The sequence below is a fragment of the Eleutherodactylus coqui genome, chromosome 7 (assembly GCF_035609145.1).
Source record: "Eleutherodactylus coqui strain aEleCoq1 chromosome 7, aEleCoq1.hap1, whole genome shotgun sequence".
Classification (NCBI taxonomy): domain Eukaryota; kingdom Metazoa; phylum Chordata; class Amphibia; order Anura; family Eleutherodactylidae; genus Eleutherodactylus; species Eleutherodactylus coqui.
Genome location: NC_089843.1, coordinates 203009591 through 203028592, shown reverse-complemented (window position 1 = coordinate 203028592; position 19002 = coordinate 203009591).

The window sequence follows — 19002 nt, the reverse complement described above, 5'->3', positions numbered from 1 at the left end:
GGGCCCTGTCCAGAATCGTGGCCTTGTTAGGGACTCCTTTCAGCGTCACTGATCAGGTTCCTGTTAACACGGGACACAGAGATTTATATTTGCACCCCGGAGGTCAGGTTCCGTCGATCAGGTCAACTCATCAATCACTCACTCGTGCATAAACAGGCACACATAAAGACAAAAACATTTGAATGTCAGTTACTACTTTTTTTTAAGTGTCAGTACTTCCTCACTTGTCTGTAAGTGTCGGTACCTCCCAACCCTGCTTATTTTTCCCCCGTCTCAACTACTTCTCTTATACCTATAAGAGGCTCCCATCAGGGATTTTATCCCCTGAAAATTTTAGGCTTCCCTGGTACAATTTATACCATGCCTTCCAGAGATCGGCAAGAGGGTTTCATATTCTGTACACTGACCATGCAAAGTAACAAATAAAGACAATAACAGTTAAAGAACACCTGCACAGCATATTCAGCCCACCATATGAATTCTTAAAAAAAAAACTTGAAGATTTATAAGAGGCATGCGCTTCTTACCCCTCGGACAGGAAAGGAGCAGCCAAGAAGCACGGATAGATTGTGGCAAGATAAAGCCTTACCTTACTGCGCAGTTTTTGTAAATCCGTGGTTCCGAGTGGCTCCTTATCCCATCTGGGTCCGGGGGGGTTTGAGGTGCAGGTGGTCCTCTTGTTCCTTCAAGCCCCACGTTCTGGGCACCAATTACTGTTGTGGAATTCAATGTTCCGTCAATATGCTGTGAGACTCCAAATCAGAGGTGGTTATGGCGGCCGCCGTGAGAAAGCAATGAAACACAGAGATCAGGCCTGTGTCTAGAAGCAATCTGTGTTTATTCTGTACATTGTCATTTCTTATACAAAAAATAGAAGGAGTATCAGTAGGCGTATCAGTGCGCGTATCAGTGCAAAGGCTAGTGTTACAAAGTCCAATCTGTTATACTGAGGTCAAAGTACTAAGGTGGTGAATAATTGCGTTTTCTCAATAAACATGGCTTCTTTTGTTGGAATGTAGACTGACTGTCTAGTACCTTGATTCTTTATCACAATCTACATTTAATCACATGCCCTAGACAGCAGTTAATGATCGAAGCATTCCATTATCCTTTGATCATTGTAACGAGATTAACAAGATCTTGGAGACATGATGGACATTTAAGATTACACCTCTACTTAATGTAATTAAGTACTAACCTAAATGTACAAGCATTTATCAGAGCTTTTCATAGGACACAGAATAGAGTGTACAATTTAGGCCTAAAGCCTCCGGAAACGTGTATCAAAGATACATACATATATAAATTAATATGTTCATAACCCTCACAGTTCCTTTTTGTGTGTCAGAGGGTAATGCACTCCTGATTATAAGACCCCCATCAACAGTAATTCAGGGACCATAAACTTTCACTCCCTTATCAGTGTTTAGCTAAAAATGTTTGTGTACCTCTTATAGCATTTCTAGCCTGCCCGACCCCCCCCCCCCACAACAGTAATTTAGGGACCATAAAACTTTCACTTCGCTATCAGTGCCTAGACAAAAAAAGTTTGTTTGCTGTTGCAGAATTCCTTTTAAGTGCGAACCAATCACATCCATATCTGTGCCTTGTCATAAGTATGTATGTTATAAGTGTGTATAAATACCCATGCCTCTTCAGATCCAATCCATAAGCCTGAAGAAAAACCCTGCGTTGGTTCGCAAGCTCGCTATTATTACATCATGTATTTTTGTTAGCCATTAAAAGGTATCATATCTACAAGATTACGTGGTTTCTCTTGCTGAGAACAATAACATTTCACTTTGTAGCTTACACACACTTGAAGCCTTAGGTCTTGACAGTGGCAAAATTATTAACCAAGACCTTGTATTTGTCTCCTCCCTTAGTCTGGTTTCCAAATGCTGCAATAAGCAATATATGAAACAATTTAGAAAACGTTTTGTTCAGGTCCTGTAGGCCTACATTGTCTCTAAATTGTGATCTTCTGCTATCCATTAGTTTGTTTTCTGTATGTTTTGGAAGCAAAACAAACAAATTAACTATCCAGGAGCAGCTGCCAGGGCAAGTCCTTGCATGGTGTTGCTTGCTTTTGGGTTCTCTTTGTTAGCCTTTGCAACTTTGTTCAATTCCAAAAGGGCATCACAATAGCCAAAACATAGCCCTCACCAAAAGCATTTGGAGACATTTGTTTTTGTTGCCAAGTTCTAACAAAAGACACTGAAAAGCATTTAAATGTAACTTTACAGACTTTTTGTTCCCATTACCCTTGCAAACAAACTGCCGCATGTGAATGGAGTCTTGACTTTGTTGTTTTAAAGCAAAGGCAATAGGACCGGGTTATAGCTATCCATGTGGCCAACTGGATCCCCAGGAGGTCGGCCTGTGCAAGCATCATATCCCCTGAGTGTCCCCAGTGTTTGGTCAAAACCGAAGAGAAGCTGATTCGGACACCAGTAGGTCGGTCTGGGCAAGAGTCAAGTCCTCTTGAGTGCCCTTGAGTCTCTCCCAGTGTTTTCTCAAAAACAGGTAATAGCCGTGAATGTGGCCAATGGGAACCCCCAGCAGGTAGGCTTGGGAATGAGCAAAGTGCCCCTGAGTGTCTACCAGTGTCTGGTCAAAACTGGGCATTAGCCATCAATGTGGTCGATGGGGGCCCCAGGAGGTCCACCTGGGCGAGAGCCTATTTCCCCACGAGTACCCCTGATTGTCTCCCAGTGTTTGGTCAAAACTGGGTAATAGCCATCAATGTGGCCGACTGGGTCCTCAGGAGGTTGGCCTGGGCGAGAGCCAAATCCCCCTGAGGGCCCCTGAATGTTTCCCAGTGTTTGGTCAAAACCGGTTTACAGCCATGAATATGGCCGCCTCTGTCTGCAGGAGGTTGGCCTGGGCAAGACCCAATTTACCCTGAGTGCTCCTGAGTATCTCCCAGTGTTTGGTCAAAAACAGGTAATGGACGTCAATGTGGGTGACTACATCCCAGTAGGTCGGCCTGGGTGACAACCAAGCCCCCCTGAGTGCCCCTGAGTGTCTGCCAGTGTTTGGTCAAAACCGGGTCATAGCCATCACTGTGAGTGACTGGGTCATCAGGAGGTCAGCCTGGGTGATTACAAAGTCACGCTGAGTGCCTCTAAGTGTCTCCTAGTTTTTGGTCAAAACCAGGTCAAAGCCGTCAACTGGATCCCCAAGAGGTCTGTCTGTGCAAGCGCCAAGTCCTCCCTGACTGTTCCCTGAGTGTCTACCAGTGTCTGGTCAAAAACGGGAGTAGCCAACAATGTGGCCAACTGGGACCCTGGAGGTTGGACTGGGCGAGAGCCAAGTCCTCCTGAGTGCCCTTCAGTGTCTCCAAGTATTTGGTTAAAACTAGGTAATAGCCGTCAATGTGGCCGATGGGAACCCCAGGAGGTGGGCCTTGGCATGCAAATTGCCCCCGAGTTTCTCCCAGTATTTGGTCAAAACCGGGTAATAGCCGTCAATGTGCCCGACTGATTCCCAGGGGGTTGGCCTGGGCGAGAGCCAAGTCCTCCTGAGTGCCCTTCAGTGTCTCCCAGTGTTTGGTCATCAAGAGGTAATAGCTGTGAATGTGGCCGATAGGAAACCCCAGGAGGTTGGCCTGGGCATGAGCAAAGTGCCCCAGAGTGTCCCCCAGTGTTTGGTCAAAACTGGGTTACATCCATCAATGTGGCCGATTGGGACCCCAGAAAGTTGGCCTGGGTGAGAGCCAAGTCCTCCTGAGTGTTTCTCAGTGTTTGGTCAAAACTGGGAAACAGCCGTCAAAGTGGCCTACTGGTTCTAGAGGCTCCTGACGACCGAAGCCCCAATCCTGTTTCCCATGCCAGCGGGTGGCTGGCAAGGGCCGGTGACCAGGAGCCCTGATCAGCGGTGCTAAGATCTCTGAGGGCCCCGTTGGAAAGTCTTCCTCGATTCTGATGGGGTGGGCACAGTGTGAGGATCCTCTGGCGCGGCTCCCTTAGGAGCCTTTGGTCCCCGGTTCCCTCATCTTCAGTACCCTTGTGGCAGCACCCAGAAAACACTCTTCCATGGCTGACACAGCCATGTTACCGTCTGGGCATGTTGTCATCTTCAATGGTTGAGCCCTCCTTTAGCCTAACCCAGCCACGAGAGAGATCATTGTTGGTACTTTCTCTCTGCCCACCTGGTTGATACGGCCAGTGGCATATGTTTGTCTCAAAGATTTTAAGACATCCACATGTAAATATACACGGCCAGTACAGTGAAACTGCGAATGGCTTGATAAATCAGTTATGGTTCCTCTGATTGCTCCAAACCAATGACATGGATAACTGTGGTAATTCTATAGCTAATACATGCAAGTGAGCATTGACGCTCCTAGGATGCTTGCATTTATAAGACCAAAACAAATCCAGGTGTGGCCAACAGCGATCCATGGGAGCCCGTTGGGATGTGTTTATATATATATATATATATATATATATATATATATATATATATGAAATTGAATGTATGTCTGTCTGTGTGTGTATGTCTGTCTGTCTGTCTGTTTGTCCTTTATGCGCTACTACACCATTCATCCGATCGACATGAAACTTTGGGAAGTTGTTGAGTACACTCCTGGGAAGATTATAGGCATAGTACATTTATGCTACGATAAATGTCGCGCGTGCGTGTGTCGTCAACAGTTACGACCCCCCCACGTAGATCGTTCGATTTCCATCATTGCCACTAATTCTCTCACTTCCCGATGTTGTAGAAACATGAAATTTGGCACAAGCATTGATTATGTCATAAATAGGAAAAGCTAATGGGTCCCAACTCGATTATTCAATTCTAAGCGCCAAAGAATTAGCGTCCAAATTTTACGTACGGAATCTAATTTTCTCGCTTCCCAATGTCATAGAAACTTGAAATTTGGCACGAGCATTGATTATGTCATAAATAGGAAAAGCTAATGGGTCCCAACTCGATTATTCAATTCTAGGCGCAAAAGAATTAGCGTCCAAATTTTACGTACGGAATGTAATTTTCTCACTTTCCGGTGTCATAGAAACGTGAAATTTGGCACGAGCATTGATTATGTCATAAATAGGAAAAGTTAATAGGTCCCAACTCGATTATTCAATTCTATGCGCAAAAGAGTTAGCGTCCAAATTTTACGTACGGAGTGTAATTTTCTCACATAGAAACTTGAAATTTGGCACGGGCATTGAATATGTCATAAATAGGAAATGCTAATGGGTCCCAACTCGATTATTCAATTCTATGCGCAAAAGAGTTAGCGTCAAAATTTTGCGTACGGAATGTAATTTTCTCACATAGAAACTTGAAATTTGGCACGGGCATTGAATATGTCATAAATAGGAAAAACTAATGGGTCCCAACTCCATTATTCAATTCTATGAGCAAAAGAATTAGCGTCCAAATTTTACGTACGGAGTGTAATTTTCTCACATAGCAACTTGAAATTTGGCACGGGCATTGAATATGTCATAAATAAGAAACCCTAATAGGTCCCAACTCGATTATTCAATTCTATGAGCAAAAGAATTAGCGTCCAAATTTTACGTACGGTATCTAATTTTCTCGCTTTCCAATGTCATAGAAACTCGAAATTTGGCACGAGCATTGAATATGTCATAAATAGGAAAAGCTAATGGGTCCCAACTCGATTATTCAATTCTATGCGCAAAAGAATTAGCGTCCAAATTTTACGTACAGAATCGAATTCTCTCGCTTCCCAATGTAATAGAAACTTGAAATTTGACATGAGCATTGATTATGTTATAAATAGGAAAAGCTAATGGGTCCCAACTTGATTATTTAATTCTAGGCGCAAAAGAATTGGCGTCCAAATTTTACGTACGGAATCTAATTTTATCGCTTCCCAATGTCACAGAAACTTGAAATTTGACATGAGCATTGATTATGTTATAAATAGGAAAAGTTAATGGGTCCCAACTCGATTATTCAATTCTAGGCGCAAAAGAATTGGCGTCCAAATTTTACGTACGGAATCTAATTTTCTCGCTTCCCAATGTCATAGAAACGTGAAATTTGGCAGGAGCATTGATTATGTCATAAATAGGAAAAGTTAATGGGTCCCAACTCGATTATTCAATTCTATGCGCAAAAGAATGAGCGTCCAAATTTTACGTACGGAATGTAATTTCCTCACTTTCCGGTGTCATAGAAACGTGAAATTTGGCACGAGCATTGATTATGTCATAAGTAGGAAAAGTTAATGGGAAGTTGTTGAGTACACTCCTGGGAAGATTACTGGCATAGCACAACTATCCTACGATAGGTGGGGTGCGTGCGAGCGTCGTCGACAGTTATGCCCCCCCAGACAAAGATCGTTTGATTTCCATCTCAAGCACAAAAGCAAAAGGCATTACGAGCAACGGGATGCGTGTTCAACTACAAAATGATGCATCCGCCGAACGTTTCGCAAGACAATTGCTGGATATTGAGAATGCTGAGGTAAAATAAAAGCTGTGCTGTGATTGGTTGCTATATATTATACCGCTGAGGTAAAAAGAATGCTGCGCTGTGATTCGTTGCTATTTTTTATATTGCTGAGGCAGAATAAAAGTTGCGCTGTGATTGTTTGTTATTTCTCTTACTGCTGACGTAACATGAAAGCAGCACTGTGATTGGTTGTTATATATTATACCGCTGAGGTAACATATAAGCTACGCTGTGATTGGGTGTTATATATTATACCACTGAGGTAACCTAAAAAAAACTGCGCTGTGATTGGTTGTTATCTAGATATATAAAAACGAATGTATGTCTGTCTGTCTTCGCAGCAACACGCGACGAGTAAGCTAGTATTTAATAAAAACTCTTTGTCAAGCTAATAACATACAGACATAGCATATGATATATACACAGAAATAGTACAAACCAATACCCCATTATCCAATAAGTAACAGAAAACACCCACTTTAAATACTTTCCTCCAGACAGGAGTGTATCATCTGACGCCAGAGACGGGCACATGCAGGGCACCATAATCCATGCTCCCTCACTGCTACCTTCTTCCATGCTGGCATCTCTTGATATGAACTGCACATGCGCAAGATACACACATAGTATTGTGTGCATTCAACCTACGTGACGTGTATATGTATGTGGATCACTATAGCAACAACAATGCTTCAAACTCGATCACTGTATCCCCTCTTTCCCAGCACATGCACTCCACCTCTCGGTGCCGAGGTTCAGTGCAGCAGAGAGATATCACTCTCATGTATTAGACAAGAGTAACCAGACTACTGGCTCCAGATACCTCAGGCTGGCTCAATATCAATACCCCATAAACACATATATGTTTGAAGTATCTCTCATATACTAATTTATTAACCAACATTCAATGTATATTGTGTGTACTAAATATAACGGATCCACCTTGATCATCAAAAAGTGGACAAAAAACTATATTCAAATGTGATACCATTAGACATACGGTTCACATTTGCCTGAATCACGGCATTGTATAGCCATATTTTGTCTAAAAAAAACTTAACATATATGTACAGAAAAATAAAAGGGACAAAACAAATATCATGCAATGAATTCTAATATTTTATTCCATTTCAAAAAGGGGGAGAGGAAGTGGGGGAGGGAAGGAAGAAATGAAGGGGGGGGGGAAGAAGGGGAGGTGGGAGGGTGATAGGAAAGAATAGTGGGAGGGGTGGGGAGAGGGGATGGGGGAGAAAAGAAGCACAAAAAAAAAGAAAGTAGGAAAAAAAGTCAGTCATCTCTACAGTACTATGGACAATATTCTATAACCAATATCTCAGTACACCAGTCTATATACAGCTGATGAATGCAGAAGATGATTGAAAAATAGTGCCAATTAGAGATGAGTGAGCACACTTGTCCGAGCTTGATGCTCGTTCGAGTATTAGGGTACTCGAGATGCTCGTTACTCAAGACGAACATCACGCGGTACTCGAGTCAATTGCATTTCCTTCCCCGCATGTTTAGTGCCATTCTCTAGCCAATAAACATGCGGGGAAGGCATTACCACTTCCTACTGTGACATGCCAGCCCTCTGCCCGCCAACACCAGTGAGGGGCTGGGCCGATCAGGTGACCGCCGAGTACTTTAACTGGTCCCGCCCACAGCTTGCCTCAGACCCATCCTGGCAGAGGTTAGGGAAATAGCTGCTGCTTATACAGGGATAGTGTTTGCGTAGGATCCTGTCTTCAAGAACCCCAACGGTCCTTCTTAGGGCTACATCTGACCGTGTGCATTACTGTTGTGGCTGACTTGGAGCAGTAGTGCACCAATTTTTTTAAGCATCTCGGGCTGTGCAGGCCATTTCAGCTATAGTGTTCTCAGTCTGCCGTGCATAACGCAGAGTTTAGGGACAGAGCTGCCTATATAGGGAAAGTTTTACAGGACTCCTGATCCTCTGTGCAAGAACCCCAACGGTCCTTCTTAGGGCTATATCTCACTGTGTGCGTTTTAGTTGTGGCTGGCTGTGAGCAGTACTGCACCAACTTTTGTATTATGCATCTAGGCCTGTTCCCAGCCTTGCAGTTATAGTGTTCTCAGCCTGCATTGCCATACAACGAGCTCTCACCGTGAAACTGCACTCTAAAATTTCCTAGGCTACTGCAAAGCATTTTAGTTTTACTGTTTTGTATGTGCAGTGCATTACGCAGAGTTTAGGGACACAGCAGCCTATATAGAAAATGTTTTACAGTTCTCCTAATTCTCTGTGCAAAAACCCCAAAGGTCCTTCTTAGTGCTACATCTCACCGTGTGCATTATAGTTGTGGCTGGCTGTGAGCAGTAGTGCACCAACTTTGGTATTACGCATTTAGGCCTGTTCCCAGCCTTGTAGTTATAGCGTTCTCAGCCTGCAGTGCCTTAAAACGAGCTCACACCGTGAAACTGCACTCTAATATTTTCTAGGCCATTGCAAAGTATTTCAGCTCTGCCACTGTGCAGAGTATCTCACAATACCCTTTTCTTGAGGGGGTTGAGATAGTCAGTTACCAGCACTATCCACTGGCTTTAGAGTCTTCTCCCACTCCATACAGCCTCTCTTATCTACAAGTCTCTGTGCGCAGTAAATTACCCCTAGGTATTAGCGGAAGAAAGCGGGTTAATTTTTTCACGTCACAGCATAGAGCCTCAGCTATCTACAAGTCTCGGTGTGCGGTGAATTAGCCACAGTTGTCAGCACAGTACAGTGGGGTAATCTATTTGGGCCCTGCTTTATTCTTAATCCGCCATGATGAGGAGTAGGGGTAAGGGTCGAGGATATGGACACGGGCGTCCAAGTGAGGGTGTGGGCATAGGCCGTGTTCTTGGACATGGTGAATCACAGCTGGCTGCTGAGGGATTAGGAGAGGCAAGTTTCTGGCCTCCCCAGCTTCATATCACAATTTATGGGTCCGGTGATAGAGCAGGTCCTGTCGCGGATGGCAGAAAACGCGTCCAGCAAAGCATCAACCACGCAGTCTTCTATGCAGTCCCCTACTCCCAGCCTAGGGACTTCAACTCTGAATCCTCTGGCTACTCCTCTTTCCTCCCAGCCTCCTCACTCCATGAAAATGACATATTCTGAGCAGGCAGACTCCCAGGAACTGTTCTCAGGTCCCTGGCCTGAGTAGAAAAAAACAGTTCCTCTCTCACCTGAGAAGTTTGTCGTGACCGATGCCCAACCTTTGGAAAGTACATGGAGTCCGGGTGATGAGGCGGGGGACTACCGGCAACTGTCTCAAGAGCTTTTTGTGGATGAGGATAATGAGACACAGTTGTCTGTCAGTGAGGTAGTAGGAGGGGCAGTAAGTCCAAGGGAGGAGCGCCCAGCGGATTCGGGGGAAGAGCTGCTGGATGATGAGGTGACTGACCCCACCTGGTTTGCTAAGCCTACTGAGTACAGGGCTTCAGAGGGGGAGGCAAGAGCAGCAGTAGGACAGGTTGGAAGAGGCAGTGAAGTGCCCAGGGGTAGAGGCAGGGCCGAGCGAGGAATCCCCCAACTCTTTCCCAAACCACCCCATCGCGGCAAGCCTCCGTGCAGAGGGCTAGGTGTTCAAAGGTGTGGATGTTTTTCAGTGAGAGCGCGGACGACCAACGAACAGTAGTGTGCAACCTGTGTCGCACCAAGATCAGCTGGGGAGCCACCACCACCACCATGTGCAGGCATATGATGGCTAAGCATCCCACAGGGTGGGACGAAGGACATTCCCCACCTCCAGGTCACACCATTCCCTCTTCCCCTGTGCCACAACCTGCCACATAGAATCAAATGCCCCTCCCAGGATGCAGGCACGAGCGCCTCCCAGTCTGCACCCACACCCTTACCTCCACGGCGATCCACAGCCTCTAGCAATGCCTCCCAGTGCAGCGTTCAGCTGTTGCTAACACAAGCATTGGAGTGAAAGCACAAATACGCCGCCACCGACCCACATGCACAAGCTTTAAACGTGTACATTGCCAATTAATTCAGCCTGGAGATGCTGCCATACAGGCTTGTGGAATTGGAGGCTTTCAAAAACATGATGGCGCGCTACTCGGTCCCCAGTCACCAATATTTTTCCCAGTGCGCTGTCCCCACACTACACCAGCACGTTTCCCGCAACATAAACTGTGCCCTCACCAACACGGTTACTGGGAAGGTCCACTTAATGACAGACACGTAGACAAGTACTGGCGGGCAGGGACACTATCTCCCTGATAGCAGATTGGGTGAACTTGGTGGAGGCTGGGACAGAGTCAGAGTCTGTAAACGCTCACATGCTACCCACGCCGAGAATAGCAGGTCCTATCTCGGTGATGGTTTCTGCGTCGTATTATGCCACCTTCTCCAACCCCTCATCCCCCTCCTCTCAATTAAGAAGTGTGAGCAGGTCGCCAGCAGTCGGTAGGTCGCAGCGTAGCAGCACAGCGGTGGGCAAACCTCAGCAAGCCGTCCTGAAACTAATGAACTTAGGTAACAGGAGGCACACAGCCCCCAAGCTGTTACAGGGTCTGTTGGAGCAGACCGACCTCTGGCTTTTGCCGCTGAGCCTTCAACCAGGCATGGTCATGTGTGACAATGGCCATAACGAGGTGGTGGCTCAGCATTATGGCAGCCTCACACACGTGCCATGCCTAGCCCATGTCTTCAATCTAGTGGTACAGCGTTTCTGAAAAACTATCCCCACTTGTCTGACCTGCTCGGCAAGGTGCGCCGCGTGTGTGCACATTTCCACAAGTCCACCACAGATGCTCTCACCCTCAGGACACTGCAATGTTGGTTTAAGCTGCCAGAGCACCGACTGCTGTGCGACATGCCCACGCGCTGGAATTTTATGCTGTACATGTTGGCCAGGCTTTACGAGCAGCGTAGAGCAATAGTGAAATACCAGCTGCAACATGGGCAGTGGAGTGGTAGTCAGCCTCCACAGTTTTTTACAGAGGAGTCGGCATGGATGGCAGACATCTGCCAGGTCCTCAGAAACTTTGAATAGTCTACTCAAATGGTGAGCGGCGATGCGGCCATCATTAGCATTACCATCCCGCTGCTTTCCCTGCAGAGATGTTCGCTACTAAGCATAACGGCAGATGTTTTGCAGTTAGAACAGGAAACAGGATGACAGCATGTCGCTTGATAGCCAGACCACCATCACGTCTATATCTCAGCGTATTTTGGAGGAGGAGGAGGGGAATAGGGAAGAGGAGGAGAAGGGGGAAGAAACTTCTGGCCACACTGCAGAGGGCACCCATGCTGCTTGCCTCTTATGTGTTCAGCCAGTATGGGCTGAAGAGGAGGAGGAGGAGGATCATGAAAGTCATCCTCCTAGTGAGGACAGCGATGTGTTGCATACTGGGACTCTGGCACACATGGCTGACTTCATGTTAGGCTGCCTTTCCCGTGACCCACACGTTAGACGCATTTTTGCCATCACTGATTACAGGGTGTACACCCTTCTCGACCCACGGTATAAGGAGAACCTTTCCACTCTCATTCCCGAGGAGGAAAGGGGTACGAGAGTGATGCAATACCACAGGGCCCTGGTGGAAAAAGTGATGCTAAAGTTCCTATCTGACAGCGCTAGCGGTAGAAGATGCAGTTCCGAGGGCCAACTAGCAGGGAAGGCGTGGGGATCAGGCAGCCTGTCCAGCACAGGCAGGGTAATACTCTTCAAGGCCTTTGCCAGTTTTATGTCTCCCCAGCAAGACTGTGCCACCACTCCCCAGTCAAAGCTGAGTCGAAGGGAGCTGTTACCATACAGTGCGGCATGGGGTCCCGCGGTCGGCGCGCGTCGCTCCGGCGTCGGCTCCAGCAGCCTGGAGCCCTGTGTCGAGGTCATCCCAGCAGCTTGGGTTGGCCAGTGGGCGGCGGCGTGGGCGTGCCCGCCCGTAGGGTGCCGCCCGCACTCCTCTGTGCTTCTTATACAGCAGTGGGTGGAGTTGCCTCCTCCCACTCTCCGCCCCTGGGCGGAACCTTGTGGTTAAAAGACTGGCAGTGAACTGAGCTCATTGCCAGTTATTGGTTCTGCATGCTCCTAGCCAGTCTGTCTGCGGTTCGCCTCAGCCAGTCCCTAGTTGTCGGTCAGCTCCCTCTGGTCCCCTATTACTCTGTCTGTTTTTGTTGGTTCTGTTTGCCTCTAATCTAGTCTGGCCCAGTCAGCACTAGTTGCTATCCAGCACCCTGCCAGTTTGCCTGTGAGTCCCATCTCCAGCCTTGTAAGTTTTGTTGGTCTATTCACCTGCCTCCTCTGTCGGCACTCTGTTCCCCCCATTAGGTAGTTTCCTGCTTGTCAGTCGCCAGGTCCCTAGCCAGGGCAGGGACCGCCGTCCAGTTGTCCGCCTGGGGTTAGCCAGGGCCGAGGCAAGTAGGCAGGGACAGTGTGGGTGCGGGAGATCAGGGCACCCCAACTGGCGCTCGGGGGGCAGAGTGCCATAACAGGAGCACTGTAAAAAGGTGGTGAGGGAGTACATAGCCGCTCGTACCACCATCCTCCGTGATGCCTCTGCTCCATACAACTATTGGGTGGACACGTGGCAGGAACTTGCGCTGTACGCCCTGGACGTGCTGGCCTGCCCTGCTGCTAGCGTCTTGTTAAAGAGGGTGCTTAGTGCAGTTGGGGGGATCATAAGCGTACCCACCTGTCTACTGCCCGCGCCGACATGCTTACACTCATAATGATGAACAAAGGCTGGATTTCCCCAGACTTCTCACCTCCCTCGGTGGAAAGCAGCGGATCCTAAAAGATTCTTTTAGCTGCAACAGGAGAAATATGCATCCTCTATCAACCCAAAAAGGGAATAGGTAGCTTGGTCTATCCCTCCTGGATATTACTTTTCCTCCTCAAACAGCATGTCATCACGCTGAACCGCCAATTTTTCTGTGGGCCAAAAGGCTCTGTTAAAACTAACCTAAAGCGGGGGCATGGCCTGGCCTGTGGAGCGAGCAGCAGCGGATTCCCTGTGCTCCTGCAGTCTGAGCAGTTGCGGCGATTTTCGGGGACTCCTGGGACACCTGCGCTCCGCTCATCAGTAGCAATAGCTGCTCCACAGCCTGAGGAACGGAAGGAGAGGTCGCGGGACCGAATCAGTCGCGAACGGGCATTGAGGCCTGCCACAGGGGTGAAGCCGGGGCCTAGATTTTAGAGCCAGAGCGGACCGGAAGTGGAGAGCGCTCGCGGAAAGACACCGCTGCGCCTGCAAGAAAACAACTAGCGGCGGCATACAGAGCTCCCGGACGAGGAAAGTGAGGTTTGCAGGGGGGAGAGGAGTGGAGGGAGAAGGGGCAGAAGGAGGGAACAGACAGCGCTGCGATCCGCGGTGCCCACGCCCCCCCCCCCCCCCGAATGCTGGGAAGCAGGACAGTGAGGGAGAGACTGTAAACTGCCTCCATCTGGGAGGACATACCTGGAACCTTCCCCACCAAAGCAGATCTCCATCCTAGGGGAACAACAAGCCCCACGCTTCCCACCTCACCACCTCGCCTCTCTAACCCCACCAGCTCATCCCCCCCCCCCCCCAGCAATATCACCCCCCTCAGAAGAGCTCCCTCCCTTCTGACAAGAACCATTGAGAGAGGGGAAACTACAGAAAGAGCCCTTTCCAACACAGGCACAGCCTGAATTTTTGAAGAAGCCCCCTTCAGCGGTGCTCTAAAACACGAAAAAGACCCGTTTCCAGGGCGGATCCTGTCCGCTGAGCGAGATGGAGTGCTGAGCGCAGTGCCCTGTCTCAGCGGCACCCACAGCGGCTGATAACAGAGGCTAGAAGCAGCTTTGATGGCCAAAACGAATAAGGACAAAGGGGGAGACTCCCTGAGCCCCCCGAGATCCCAGAGAGGACAAACTGATCTCCAGCGCTACCTCAAGGAGCGGACCTCCCGCTCTCCCCATGCTCAGCTTAAGATGGCACCAGCACATGAAGCTGCAGCCCGACACAGTAAGGAGGGGGATGACGGGGACTCATCGGGAGGAGAGGAGGGAGAAAGTGTGTCCAGAGCATTTATGATAGAGCTGCTCTCACAATCCCTGCTCCCATTGAGAACTGACTTAGTGGAAATTAAAGAAGACCTTAAACATATGGGCAGACGAGTAGAGGAGCTGGAGACTACGTCTGCCTCCCTTGTCCTGCACTAATGCGAGATGGAGAGAATCTTGAAGGTGCAGCATGACCAACTTAATAAATCACTCATCCTACAGGAAGACCTAGAGAACAGAAATCGCCGTAGTAATATACGCATAAAAGGCCTTCCTGAGTCGTAGGCTAGTGACTGCTTAACAAAAGTGGCCAGCGAAATATTCTTCACCTTGCTGGGAAAAGAAAGGGCTTCTTCGGTGGTCATAGAAAGGATCCACAGAGCGCTTAGACCTCCACCCCCAGCATCTGAACTGCCAAGGGATGTAGTTTGCAAGTTGCTGACATTCCCGGACGCAGTGGCAATACTAAGGGCTGCCAGGCAACAGAGAGACCTATGCTATGCTGACGTCCCAATACAAATATATCAGGACTTGGCGCCTTCGACATTGGTGAAACGTAGAGCCCTACGCCCACTCTTGACGGTTCTCAGGGAGAAAGGAATCAGATACGCGTGGTTATTTCCCTTTGGACTGAGCTTTTCACATAAGGGCCAAAAATTTAACATACGCTCGCCGGAGGAATTGCACCAAGTATGGCAAGCACTGGACACTGAATCACTACAGCTTCCGGGCTGGCTCCCCTTACCAGAGCTACCGAAGTTTCCTATACTAACCCCACAGGAGAGTTGGCAGCCAGTATATGGCCATAAATCACCAAAAACCCAAAAAAAGAAGTCCAGGGAGGAAACCGCAGAGATGGACACTTGAGGAAGGGAACTCCCTTCTCTCGGTATATCTTAAAGAAGAAGTTTTGGATGGACTTCTCCTCTCTTCCTCACCTGACGGATTACAGTTGTGATTACAAATGCTATTACTTCCTGTTGCTCTATTGCTCTATCGCTCTTGGCCGCTTCCCTCTCTCCTCTCTATTCCTATTCCTGTCCTCTCTTATACTTTCTCCACTTGATAGCAGGTACCTATCCTCTCATTTAAATGTTCATATCCTACGCAAGCGTAGATTAAGAGGAAAGAGTCTATCCTGTCCTACTAAGTTTACTAAGTTTATTTAGCGTCGCTTATGACGGATTGGACAAGGAGCGGTGAGCCAAGCTGAGGAGCTCCCGGTTTGCCCCCTGGTGAGTTAATGGTGCCAGGGATGGCCCTTTGATCTCCTGGCCACGCTGTCTACCCTATGCCCATTATTAATAAGTCAACCATATTGGGTGCCTGCTAGATCAGGCTAGTTGAATTTGTGTTTTGAATTTGACTTGACAAGTTTAGACACTGTCTACGGTGTCTATCGTAACTCGCCCTCTTAATAGTTGAGGGTTGGGATCCTGTTGATCCCCCACACTATTACATTACTTGTTAATGCAAAGAATACCAGTAGTTACTGGTTTCCCTTTCCAACTATCCTTACCCCTTTTTTCCTTTCCATACTTCCCAAAACCTCTTCCCTGGGGTGGGGTGGGGTGGGGGGTGGGGGGAGACGTCTTGCTACAGAGAGGGCTTCACTGTTTAACTGTATCATCTTTTTTTTTCAGCTACTGAGTACTTCCTCTGCATATCAGACCAACAGAGATGGGAGAACTACGCTTTACGTCGTTCAATGTCAGGGGCCTCAACTCCCCTCTGAAACGCCACAATGTAGCTCTCCTTTTAAAAAGGTATGATTAAAAAATTGTCCTTCTTTAAGAGACCCATTTCAGGGGGGATAGGTGTTTCGCACTGCCGGGGAAAAATTTCACGCAGACCTTTCACAACGCCCACCCCACCTCTGCCTCGAAAGGGGTCTCTACGCTGATTCACAAATCGATAAATTTCGTATGTGAAGCTGAGTACTCTGATAAGGAGGGAAGGGTGTTGTTTCTGAAAGGCTCCATAGAACATACAAAAATCACCACTGCAAATATTTATGCCCCAAACATAGACCAGGTTCCCTGGTTGCTGAAGCAATTAGATGTACTAAAGCATTTTGCAGTCAGATATGTAGTTCTGGGGGGGGGATTTCAATGTCACCCTAAACCCATTGCTGGACGCCTCGGTGGGCCGTTCCCAGATTCCGCAAACAAAACGGAGGCAGCTTGGCCGGGCTATGCAGGAACTGGGGCTGGTTGACGCCTGGCGTCTACTCCACCCCTCAGCAAAGGACTTTACCTTTTTCTCCCCGATCCACTCCTCTTACCAGAGATTGGACTATCTCCTCGTGTCTTCCAGCCTCCTCGCGTCCCTTATAAAAGCCACAGTGGAGCCGATGACGGTCTCCGACCATGCCCCAATTCATATCACACTGCGCCCATTTCAATATACCAGCAGAGAATGGAGATGGAGGCTTAACCCGTCATTATTGGATTCCGATAAGGATAATGCGGCCCTTACCAAGGCAATCGAGGAGTACTTCCTCCTTAATTTGAACGGAGAAGTTGACATCCCCACGGCCTGGGAGGCCCATAAAGCCTTCACCAGGGGTTTGTTGATAGCCTTGGGCTCCAGGACCAGGATAAAGGCACAAAAAGAAATAGATGATATGCTCACCCAAATTGCTTCTCTAGAACTGACAGCCAAACTTTCCCAAACAAGCGCTAACTTAGCAAAATTAGACGAAATAAGAAGGGAATTATGCGTTGTTCTGGAATCTAGGTTTAACAAAAAGACATTATTTATGAAGCATGTGGTGTATGCTCAGGGAAACAAGGGCAGTAAATTTATGACATCCCTAATTTAAAAAGCGCAGATGAAAAATTTAATTAAATCTTTCAAAACTGGCTCTGGGGGGCTAGCTGAGACTACCCCAGAAATTGCCAAAGAGTTCCAACTCTTCTATGCGGATTTATATAATCTACAAAAATCTAGGCCAGCAGGGGAGGCCACCAAAACTAGGGAGCAAATAGACTCCTTTCTACACCAACTGAACATGCCCAACATGGATAAAGATGAAGCAAGTTCACTACTGACCCCCGTCTCACAATACAAAGTAAAAGAACTTCTAGCTTCGTGCCCTCCGAACAAGAGCCCAGGCCCAGATGGCCTCACATTGGACTATTATAAAACCTTTCAACAGGTCCTGGTTCCAAGGCTAACAGACCTCTTTAATGCCCTCCTATCCGGAGCTAATTTACCCAAACAAGCGCAGGAAGCCCAACTCACATTAATCCATAAAGAAGGCAAAGACGCCACTATATGCGGCAGTTATAGGCCCATATCTCTCATTAACTTTGATACTAAACTGTGGGCGAAGCTCCTAGCTGGGAGACTGGAGAAGTTTCTCCCTCGCTTGATCAACGAGGAGCAGGCAGGGTTTGTGAAGGGCAGAGAGGGCAGAGACAATTGCCATAGGCTTCTTCATGCGGCCCAGTATGCCCAACGCCATAATATTCCTCTCGCCTTTATAGGAGCTGACGCTGAAAAGGCGTTTGATAGGGTTAACTGGGCCTACATGAAAAGTGTCTTACTTAACTTCGGATTCCCCATGGAATTCGTGTCTGCCATTTTTTCACTCTACTCCAACCTGCATGCAAGAATAAAAATAAATGACGGACTATCTCAACCGTTTGAAATAAAAAATGGAACGCGTCAAGGATGCCCTCTCTCTCCTTCTTTATTTATTCTAACTCTAGAGCCTCTCCTAACCCAAATCAGACAGGACCTGAACATAAAGGGACTATCTATAGGCGATAGAAGTCTATCTTCAGCGGCTTTCGCGGATGATATAGTCTTCTTAATCACCAATCCGAAGGAGGGCCTACCCAGACTTGTGGAACTTTTGAACCAATTTGGAGAATTTTCAAACTTCAAAATAAACTTCCACAAGTCCTCCACATTAAATATCTCTATACCCCAAACTCTCTTTAGAACCCTGAAACAGAACTCCCCATTCACATGGTCGGAGACCTCATTGGACTACTTGGGGGTCACAATAACAAAAAAAACAGAAGATCTGTTTACGACAAATTTTGCACCAATCTATATATATAAAATTGAATGTATGCGTGTCTGTCTGTCTGTGTGTTTGTCCTTTATGCGCTACTACACCATTCATCCGATCGCCATGAAACTTTGGGAAGTTGTTGAGTACACTCCTGGGAAGATTATAGGCATAGTACAACTATCCTACGATAAATGGCGCGCGTGCGAGCGTCGTCGACAGTTACGCCCCCCCCCCCCACGTAGATCGTTCGATTTCCATCACTGCCACTAATTCTCTCACTTCCCGATGTCGTAGAAACAAGAAATTTGGCACGAGTACTGATTATGTCATAAATAGGAAAAGCTAATGGGTCCCAACTTAATTATTCAATTCTAAGCGCCAAAGAATTAGCGTCCAAATTTTACGTACGGAATCTAATTTTCTCGCTTCCCAATGTCATAGAAACTTGAAATTTGGCACAAGCATTGATTATGTCAAAAATAGGAAAAGCTAATGGGTCCCAACTCGATTATTCATTTCTAAGCACCAAAGAATTAGCGTCCAAATTTT